The 9416-nt window shown below is 47.9% G+C and overlaps 1 long non-coding RNA gene across 1 annotated transcript; it reads left to right on the forward strand.

Annotated features, from left to right (window-relative positions):
- The first annotated feature begins 204 nt into the window (after positions 1-204).
- LOC127956955 (uncharacterized) lies at positions 205-8978 on the forward strand. The gene is made up of 4 exons (XR_008153670.1): positions 205-6134; positions 6282-6387; positions 6844-7101; positions 7186-8978. It is a non-coding gene; the product is annotated as an uncharacterized LOC127956955 (long non-coding RNA).
- Positions 8979-9416: the final 438 nt, after the last annotated feature.

Here is a 9416-nt window from a genome sequence, read left to right on the forward strand (position 1 = left end):
GGAAGACGGTTCCGGGCCCTGTTGGACTCAGTCAGTGCGATCACCCTCATCCAGTCGCGGCTGTGCGCCCCTCGAAGCGGCTGGAAAAACTTCCTACCGATTACCTGTGTGCATGGAGACACTCGCCAAGTACCGGCCCGTGAGATGGTCATTTCGTCCCCCCAAGGCACCTGGCCGGTGGAGGTAGGCCTGGTGAAGGACCTGCCGGTGGCCGTACTGCTCGGAAGGGATTGGCCCGGCTTCGAGAAGCTGCTGTCCGCCGCTACTCAGCCTGCCAGCCCCAAGGGGAACCATCGAAGACCGAGGCGGCCGCCTGGACCCCGCCGCCGACCGGCCCTGCTCGTCTCCGACAGTGGGAGAGAAGGTGAGGCCCCCTCCCAATCTACTAATCTGTTTTATGATGTCTACCAACAGGTGGCTGGAGGGGGCTCTTTCGACCAAGGAACAGCGGGAGGACGACCGACTCAAGCACTGTTGGAGCCAGGTGCGAGACGTGGATGGAGCGGACGTCCTCCCCCGGCCCCACCCTCTCCCACATTTTGTCGTAGAGAATGGCCTGCTGTATTGTGTCGCCCAGCGCAGGGGTGAGGAGAAAAAGTTACTAGTTGTGCCTCGAGCCAAGACCGAGACCATTCTAGAGCTGGCCCATTCCCACCCCATGGCAGGACACCTCGCGGCAGCCAATACTGCTCAACGCATCCGCGACCGCTTCCATTGGCCGGGCCTGGATGCCGAGGTAAAGCGGTTCTGCCAAGCCTGCCCGACCTGTCAGGCCACGTCGCCCCGGACTCCTCCCCCCCAGCCCGCTCATCCCGCTGCCTATCATCGAGGTGCCCTTCGAGCGGATTGGAATGGACATAGTGGGGCCGTTGCCGAAGTCTGCCCGAGGGCATGAGCACATCCTGGTCATAGTCGACAATGCCACCCGGGACCCAGAAGCACTCCCCCTGCGGAAGGCCACCGCGAAGTCCATCACCCAGGAGCTGTTTCTGCTGGCCAGCCGAGTCGGCCTCCCCTCGGAGGTCCTGACTAACCAGGGAACCCCCTTCATGTCCCGGCTAATGGCGGACCTCTGCCGGCTGCTGCGAGTAAGGCATTTGAGGACCACTGTTTATCACCCCCAAACTGATGGCCTCTTAGAGAGATTTAACCAGACCCTCAAGCAAATGCTCAGACGTGTGGCGGCGGAGGACAAGCGGGATTGGGACCTCATGATCCCCTACGTGCTCTTTGGGATCCGCAAAGTTCCCCAGGCCTCAACTGGCTTCACCCCCTTCGAGCTCCTGTTTGGCCGTCAACCCCGGGGCATCATGGACGTAGCCCGGGAAGCGTAGGAGCAGCAGCCGGCCCCTCATCGTACCGTCATCGAACATGTCAGGCAAATGAGGGAACGGATCGACCGAGTGATGCTGTTAGTCCGGGAACACCTCACCAGGGCCCAGCAAGCGCAGCAACACCATTACGACCGGGCAGCCCAACCACGGGAGTTCCAACCGGGAGACAGCGTCATGGTCCTGGTCCCCAGCTCCGCCTGCAAATTTCTGGCCTCCTGGAAGGGACCCTCTACACGGTCGTGGAGAGGATTGGACCGGTCACTTACCGCCTGAGACAGCCGGGATGACGGCAGGCGGAGCAACTCTACCACATCAACCTCCTAAAGAAATGGGTGGGGACCCGGGACCAAGTAGCTGCCCTGAGCCTCACCGAGCCCGTGGTTGTGGATGTCAACCCCCACCTTTCGGCTGCCCAGAAGACGGAGCTGCAGCACCTGGTCAGTCAGTTCCAGGATGTGTTCTCCTCGCAGACCAACGTGCTTCAACACCACATCCGGACGCCCCCAGGAGTCGTCGTTAGGCAACGGCCCTACCGAGTCCCGGAGGCTCGTCGGCAAGCTATTGAGGAAGAGGTCCAACAGATGCTAAAGTTGGGGGTAATAGAACAGTCCCGGAGTCCGTGGTCCAGCCCCATTGTGGTGGTCCTAAAGCCGGATGGCACCCTCCGCTTTTGTAATGACTTCCGCCGCCTGAACGAAGTCTCCGAATTCGACGGGTACCCCATGCCTCGGGTGGATGAACTGCTGGACCAGCTAGGAAGGGCCTGGTATATCAGCACCCTAGACCTCACCAAGGGCTATTGGCAGGTACCGCTCTCCGAGGCCGCCAAGCCGAAAACCGCCTTCTCCACCCCCAGTGGCCACTGGCAGTACCGGACCCTTCCCTTCAGGCTACATGGGGCCCCCGCGACGTTCCAGCGGATGATGGACATCCTCCTGCGGCCTCACCAAGCTTACGCGGCTGCCTACCTGGATGACGTCGTGGTCCACTCCGAGGCGTGGGACGAACATCTGGATCATCTGCGGAGGGTCCTCTCGGAGCTCCGGCGGGCTGGACTTACTGCCAACCCCCGAAAATGCCACCTAGCCCTCTCTGAGGCCAAGTTACCTGGGCTACCAAGTCGGCCGAGGACTCATCCGGCCGCAAGACAAGAAAATTGAAGCCATCCACGCCGCCCCAAGACCCGAGACAAAGACACAGGTACGAGCCTTCTTGGGGTTGGCGGGTTATTACCGTTGTTTTATCCCCAACTTCTTCTCTTTAGCCGCCCCCCTGACAGACCTGACCAGGAAGGGGCAGCCGGAGAAAGTATGCTAGACCCCGTCGGCGGAAGAAGCCTTCTCCCAGGTGAAAGCAGCACTCACGTCCTCGCCGGTACTCCGCGCCCCGGACTTTAGCTGCCCCCTCCTGCTGCAGACGGATGCTTCCAACACAGGACTAGGAGCGGTCCTCTCCCAAATTCAGGAAGGTGAGGAGCATCCGATCATCTACATCAGCAGGAAGCTGTCCCCCACCGAGAGGAAGTACGCCGCCATGGAGAAGGAAGCCCTGGCCACCAGGTGGGCAGTCCTGGAGCTCCGGTACTACCTCCTGGGCCGAAAGTTCACCCTGGTAACCGACCACGCGCTCGCTGGTTCCTAGCGCTCCAGGACTTCCACTTCGAAGTCAAAGTCGAACGCCGATGGCCTCTCCCGGATCTGGACAGCTTATGCAGGTCTGTCAGGGGTCATTCCCCACCCTCCCCTAATTTCACCCCTACTTTCTACATGTCTTCGCAGGACCAGAACGACACTTGGGGGGGGGGGGGGTGAGGAGCACTCCCAGAGGAATCAGCGTCACCCTGGAAACCAAAGCAAAACACCTGCACGTCCTCGTCACCGGCTGATCGGTCACAGCTGCTCCCCATCAGCCAGCACATTTAAAAGGAGCACATGTTACACTCAGAAGAGGTTCTTGAACCGAATGCAACGCTGGTCTAACCCCTCTCTCTTCACTTTTCAGAAAGCAGCGAGTGACCGACAGGCCAGCCGTTTTGGAGCACGTTTGGACACCCACTTTCACCTTAACTGGCACAGAAAAGCACGAAGAGCACACGGAAAGCACCGGCCACCAGAAAGCGGAGCAGCACCTTTCACCAGGCATCACTGTGTTAATAAATCCACCCTCCGGGGCTTTTGATTTCACGTACCTCTTGTCGAGTGATTCTTCACCCCGTGACACAACGTTGAAAGCTCAGCCAAGATGAAGGAACAGCTGATAGCTGTATGTGGATTTTTTAATTAATTTAGTACCAGTGCTACTGCAAGCAGTTTTTAGTGCTGCAAATTCATTTATCCATTGCTGAAATTTCTGCGTCTTCGTAGAGAGAGCAGGTCATGGTTGCTTAGCAACGGCAGACTCCTCAGGAGCGCAAGTAACCGAAGGCTTTGGGGGAAAAAATCAGAAAGTGGCATGCCTAGCGTTTTCCACGCGTTTTTAGACGCGATATGTGAATAGCCCCTTAATGTACGAAAACTCCTGCTTAATACAAAGAGTGACGATGGCGGAAACAGTAGAACGTTCTAAAGTGTGGTTATACTTCACTAGAGTTGATGCAGACAACGCTGGTTGTCATAAGTGCAACAACATTTTTGCATATAAGGGCGGAAACACAAGCAATCTGTCAAAGCATCTTTCAAAAGTGCATTATGTGCAGACAGAGAAAAATGCTAAATTTTCGACTGCCTAACACAATTTCAAAGTACCGATAAGAATACCGTTAAAGTACCGGACCGTTAAGCAGTACCGGTAAGAGTAGTAATACCGTTAAAACCTTAACGATATCCTTCCCTATTCACCACGCCTACCTACACCGGCCAGGTGCCTTGGGGGGACGAAATGACCATCTCACGGGCCGGTACTTGGCGAGTGTCTCCGTGCACACAGGTAATGTGAAGTGACATTGAAGTGACATTCAGCCAAGTATGGTGACCCATACTCAGAATTTGTGCTCTGCATTTAACCCATCCGAAATGCACACACACAGAGCAGTGAACACACACACTGTGAGCACACACCCGGAGTAGTGGGCAGCCATTTATGCTGCGGCGCCCGGGGAGCAGTTGGGGGTTCAGTGCCTTGCTCAAGGGCACCTAAGTCGTGGTATTGAAGGTGGAGAGAGAACTGTACATGCACTCCCCCCACCCACAATTCCGTCCGGCCTGAGACTAGAACCCACAACCCTTCGATTGGGAGTCCAATCTAACCATTAGGCCACGACTTCCCCGGTAGGAAGGTAGGAAGTTTTTCCGGCCGCTTCGTGGGGCACCCGGGGCTTGTATTCCAATTCGTGGAACTGCTGGGCGGCGTATACAGGGGAGAGGCCCAGCCTCGCCAGGATCTCTCGCTTAACTTCGGCATAACTGTTGGCAGTTGTCAAGGTGAGCGAGAAGTAAGCCTTCTGTGCTTCACCGGTGAGGAGGGGTGCCAGCGCATGTGCCGACTCGTGTTTTCGAAGACCTGAAGGAAGGCCTCCACATCGTCATCGGCTGTCATCTTGGGTAATAGGCGGGTGGCTTGTGCCAGAGGCTCAGGTAATGGAACGCGCTGGGCTACAGCTCACTTCAGTGAGGCGTTGTAAGACGTCCTCCATCATCGGGACGCGCACGCCGCCTTCCGTGGTGCTGGTGACACAAACAGGGAAAGAGGGAAAAAAAATTAGGAGTTGGGACGGTGATCTTGCGGTAGTTCTTCACTGTTCTGCCTGCATTCTCCACCACTGTCACGTGGTGAAGGACCACTCGTCAAGAGGTGCGTGAAATCAAAAGCCCCGGAGGGTGGGTTTAATAAATATTGTGGGGTGCCTGGTGAAATGTGCTGCTCCGCTTTCTGGTGGCCGGTGCTTCCCATATGCTCTCCGTGCTCTTCGGTGCCAGTTAAGGTGAAAGTGGGTGTCCCTACGTGCTCCAAAGTGGGTGGGCTGTCGGTCACTCGCTGCTTTCGCTGCTAAAACAAGCCATCATATTCAATACAGCTTCTCTGTCAGTGAGAGAATGTTGCTTTTTACAATGTTAAGTGCAAAACCGGCCAACATGAAAGATCTCTCTGACAAATGAACTGTGTTTTTTGCAATGCAGAAACACAGTTTTTAATGTGCTAGACTTTCAACAAGAACTCCAACTGATACGACCGTATAGGTCGTTTGTCACTATCCTCAAATACGACACATACGAGCGTTCTCTAAATTAGCGCCCCTATTGGCAATAGGAGATATGATATATAAACTTTCGCCTAAATGCATTGTGGGTTTATTTAATATGTTTGCTATTTGCGTTTTGAATTGTTTATTTTAAACTCTCCCAGATGTTCGAAATGTTTTGCTAAAAATATATGGATTTTAGATGACTTTGAGACATGTACAGGTAGGGTTTCCACATGTCTCAAAGTAGTTGATCATTTATGAATAAGAGTTTTTATTTTCAAATCGATACAACCAGTTTGACATCCAGATCATTCAATCGAACTCTGCAGCATTATAAAGTTAGTTTTCATAGTGATATTTGAATAGTAGAATAATAAAGCTTGAAGAGACAGCTTTCTTCACCCTTATTTTGTTACATTTAAACACAAGACTCTGCCTTTCTCAGTCTGTTTCTCTTCTTCTTAGTCCTTTACTCCCTTCACTCACACATTCTCTTTTGTTCTGTTGTAAGGTACAAACAGAGCGGATGGTTGCATGATGGCCTCTTTCAGTTTTGTCAACTTAACGTCTACTAGTGAGGCTCAGCAAGTTCATGTCATGATCACCTCTCTCCAAGAAAGGTTTGTAGAATATTGTAATCAATATTCATTTAATCCTCTAACCTGAAACTTTTGGTGAATTAACTTAATTATATCTGTCTTAATTCATATGTTTAACCAGCAATAGTAATTAAACATGGGGATAATGGACACATTTTTGTTTTACAGCTGAAGAGCAAAAACACAAAGAACATCAGTCCTGTTGGGGATGAGGAATGAACATGGCTTTATTGTGCCAAAACGGAAAAGACTGAAAAGCTGCTCATTCTCATTGGTATGTCTTTATTCAAGCAATTCATTAGTACAGCATTTGATGTTGATCTCTATTCAAGTCAGCAATTATCATTTTTCACATATACATATTTATATAAGTCCTAGAATGAACAAATCATCAGGTAATCATTTCTGGAATTTGGGCAGAAAATGACTGAATATGGTGAGTACTGACACCTGCACCTGTATTCACCAAAACTATTTATCTTATGGACTTTTTTTTGAAGGAGGATGAAGTCAGTTGATGGAGAAATGAAGAACGAGCCATGTTGTATATGAAGACTTCAGATGCAAAAGCCTTTAAGTTCTGTCTGAAATGTTCTTCCAAGAAGAATTTTAGAAGAAAATTTCAGGTGGAACTTAGAGGCCTTTGCATCTGAAGTCTTCATATGTACTATGAGTTTTCAATACATTACTGATTTGTACTGACTGCTTGTATTATGTTCTACTTGTACAGAAAGACTGCATCGAGAGGTACAGTAGAAGGAAAGCTGACACTGAAAACATTTGTCTTCAATGACATGGTCCAGACTAAAGAGAAGCGGGTCTGAGGCCAGAAATGGAGGAGTCAATAGTCACCAAGTGCAGCGCTGCAGCCTGAAACTGTGTAGACTACATTCCCAAACAGCTCTGTAACAGCACAGATGTTACACCCATAAAAGAAACTTCTCAACTGAGAGCCCATACCTCCAACAACCTTCAACAGGAATCAGTGGTATGTCCATTACAGCAATTCTATATAATAAAAATATATATTGTTTATTGATTTACAACACCCAAAATGATTTTGTCTCTCCAGGACATCTACGCAAGGTTTTTCTTTTGTTGAGGACCGTCAGAGACTCCAGCCACACAAGCCATGGATTGCTCTCACCGTTTCCACCAGACAGACATTTATCACAGAACCAGCACCAGCAGACTGCAAGACAAGTTCCTTCCACAGGCAATCAAACTGAACTGAACTCGTACCAGTAACACCACACACACACACACACACACACACACACCAGCAGCATCATTCTGCACCCTGACATTCTGTTTGCAGTAATTCATACTACTCTACAGTATACACTGTATACAGTATACAGTGATTGTTGTTTTTCATTTAGTATTGCACTATATTTTCTAACTGTATTGAGCCCTTATGTATACTGTGTATATATTTAATACTGTATATGTGTTGCAAATATATTCAGTACTTGTCATGCTGTCATGCTGCACAAAAGTTTACACAAAAGCATTTCATCACCTGTATACCTGTATTCATGGTATTGTGATTAATAAGGTGATTTGATTTGAATTGGTCTCTTGATTTGTTAATCAGTTGTTCTGTTGTGCTGGATAACAATTGCAAATTGTTTATGACATTGAAGAAGATTATGATAGGGACATGGATTTGAAGAAACCAGGAGAGCTCTGATGATGAGAATGAAACTGTCATGATTCTGCCCTCGTGTCCTTGATTTTTTCCTAGGCTTGAGGCAGGATCATGACAGACCCGTGTTTTGTGTACAAGCACATGGCCTTGTCTTTGGGCCATGTGCTGGTGTTGTCTCGTTCCCTTGCCCCGCCCCCTTGTTATTCTAGTTTTGTCGTGATTGCCTTACCTGTGCCACCTGTTGTGTCTTGATTAGTCTTCTTATTTATATCCCCTAGTGTGCTCTTGTGCGGTTCATTGTGTTTCTATATGTAAGAATGTTATATTGTTACCCATTGAAGATACGTTGTCTAGCTTGTGATTGTTTATCTGTAGAGTTAGTGTTCTTGTGTTAAGAGTCTTTGTTTATCGTGTCAACCTAGTCCTGTTAAGTTATTTAGTCTCTGCCCTAGTTGTTGTTTTCCCCCTCGTGGGTTTTGTTTTTCCCCGTTTTTGCCTGTAATAAACTGCCTGTGTAGTGATTCCTGTCTGCGCTTGAGTTCCTCCCTTGCCAAACCCTGACAGAAACTGGATGTGATTCTTTGGTGCTCAAGACATTTCACCATGTCTTCATCTGGGTTTCTTCATTTGATTAAAATAGTATGCTTTTAACATGACCCGTTTTTATTTCACTTGAATATCATTTGTCTTAATATGCTACTTAATCTGTCTTTATGCTGCATTCTAGTAAAATATTGCATATGGTGTTGGATAATAAAGTATGGTTAATATTCTGTACTAGGGATGGTTTTTGGTAGATACACAATTTAATTTTGTAAACAACACATATAATCACCATGGTTGTTTTGATTAAGACATGAACAACTGAACTTCATGCACAAATGAAGGTGATGAATCAAGGAAAGATCAACATGATTCCTGTTCTGTATTATAATGAAGATGATCATGCATATTACTGATGTTTAGCACCCGAGGAGGACAAAGATCTGACATTCTTAACAGAGATTTATGAGTTAGGTCTTTTATATTATGATTTTTGTATTGCATGAATTGTATGGCTTTTGCACCATAAACTGCAAACTGTAACACAGTGTCTCACTGAATGACACATTGGCCTTGTGTGATGAAGTGTCAGAATATGTATTTGTTTTTGTTTACTATTAGCACTTTATTATTGCTCTTGATCTTATTAAATAAATTGAGCCCTTTCCAAATGAGCACTTATGTAGATTTTCTGGTGTCTTAATTCTAAAATAAGTATGACTTCCAACTTACATAATGGTATGTTTTTGAAAAGACAGTCTAAAAAATGATGAGAATAGATAAGTGCATTTTTTTTCCTGCCCTTCCATCCACAGGGGCCCAGTAGAGTCCCCTGGAAGAGCAAAACAATTAACATTTCAAATGGCTGTAAATCAAAATCTGAATATAGTTTCAAAAAGAAAATTAATAATAATAAACTAATTATGCTATTTTTACTAAATAATGTTGGGCACAGCTTTCAAACATTCATAGAAAAGTGCTATAAATGTGTTTAAAAAAGTACTCTTAGTAAAATACAAAATTTCAGGCTGCCTTTCACATATGTCAAAGAACTTTGCACAATCAACATGCTTAGATATCCCTTTGTTAAAAAAAAAAGAGTATTTTTC

This window comes from Carassius gibelio, chromosome B4, assembly GCF_023724105.1.
Source record: "Carassius gibelio isolate Cgi1373 ecotype wild population from Czech Republic chromosome B4, carGib1.2-hapl.c, whole genome shotgun sequence".
In the NCBI taxonomy this organism is placed as follows: Eukaryota; Metazoa; Chordata; class Actinopteri; order Cypriniformes; family Cyprinidae; genus Carassius; species Carassius gibelio.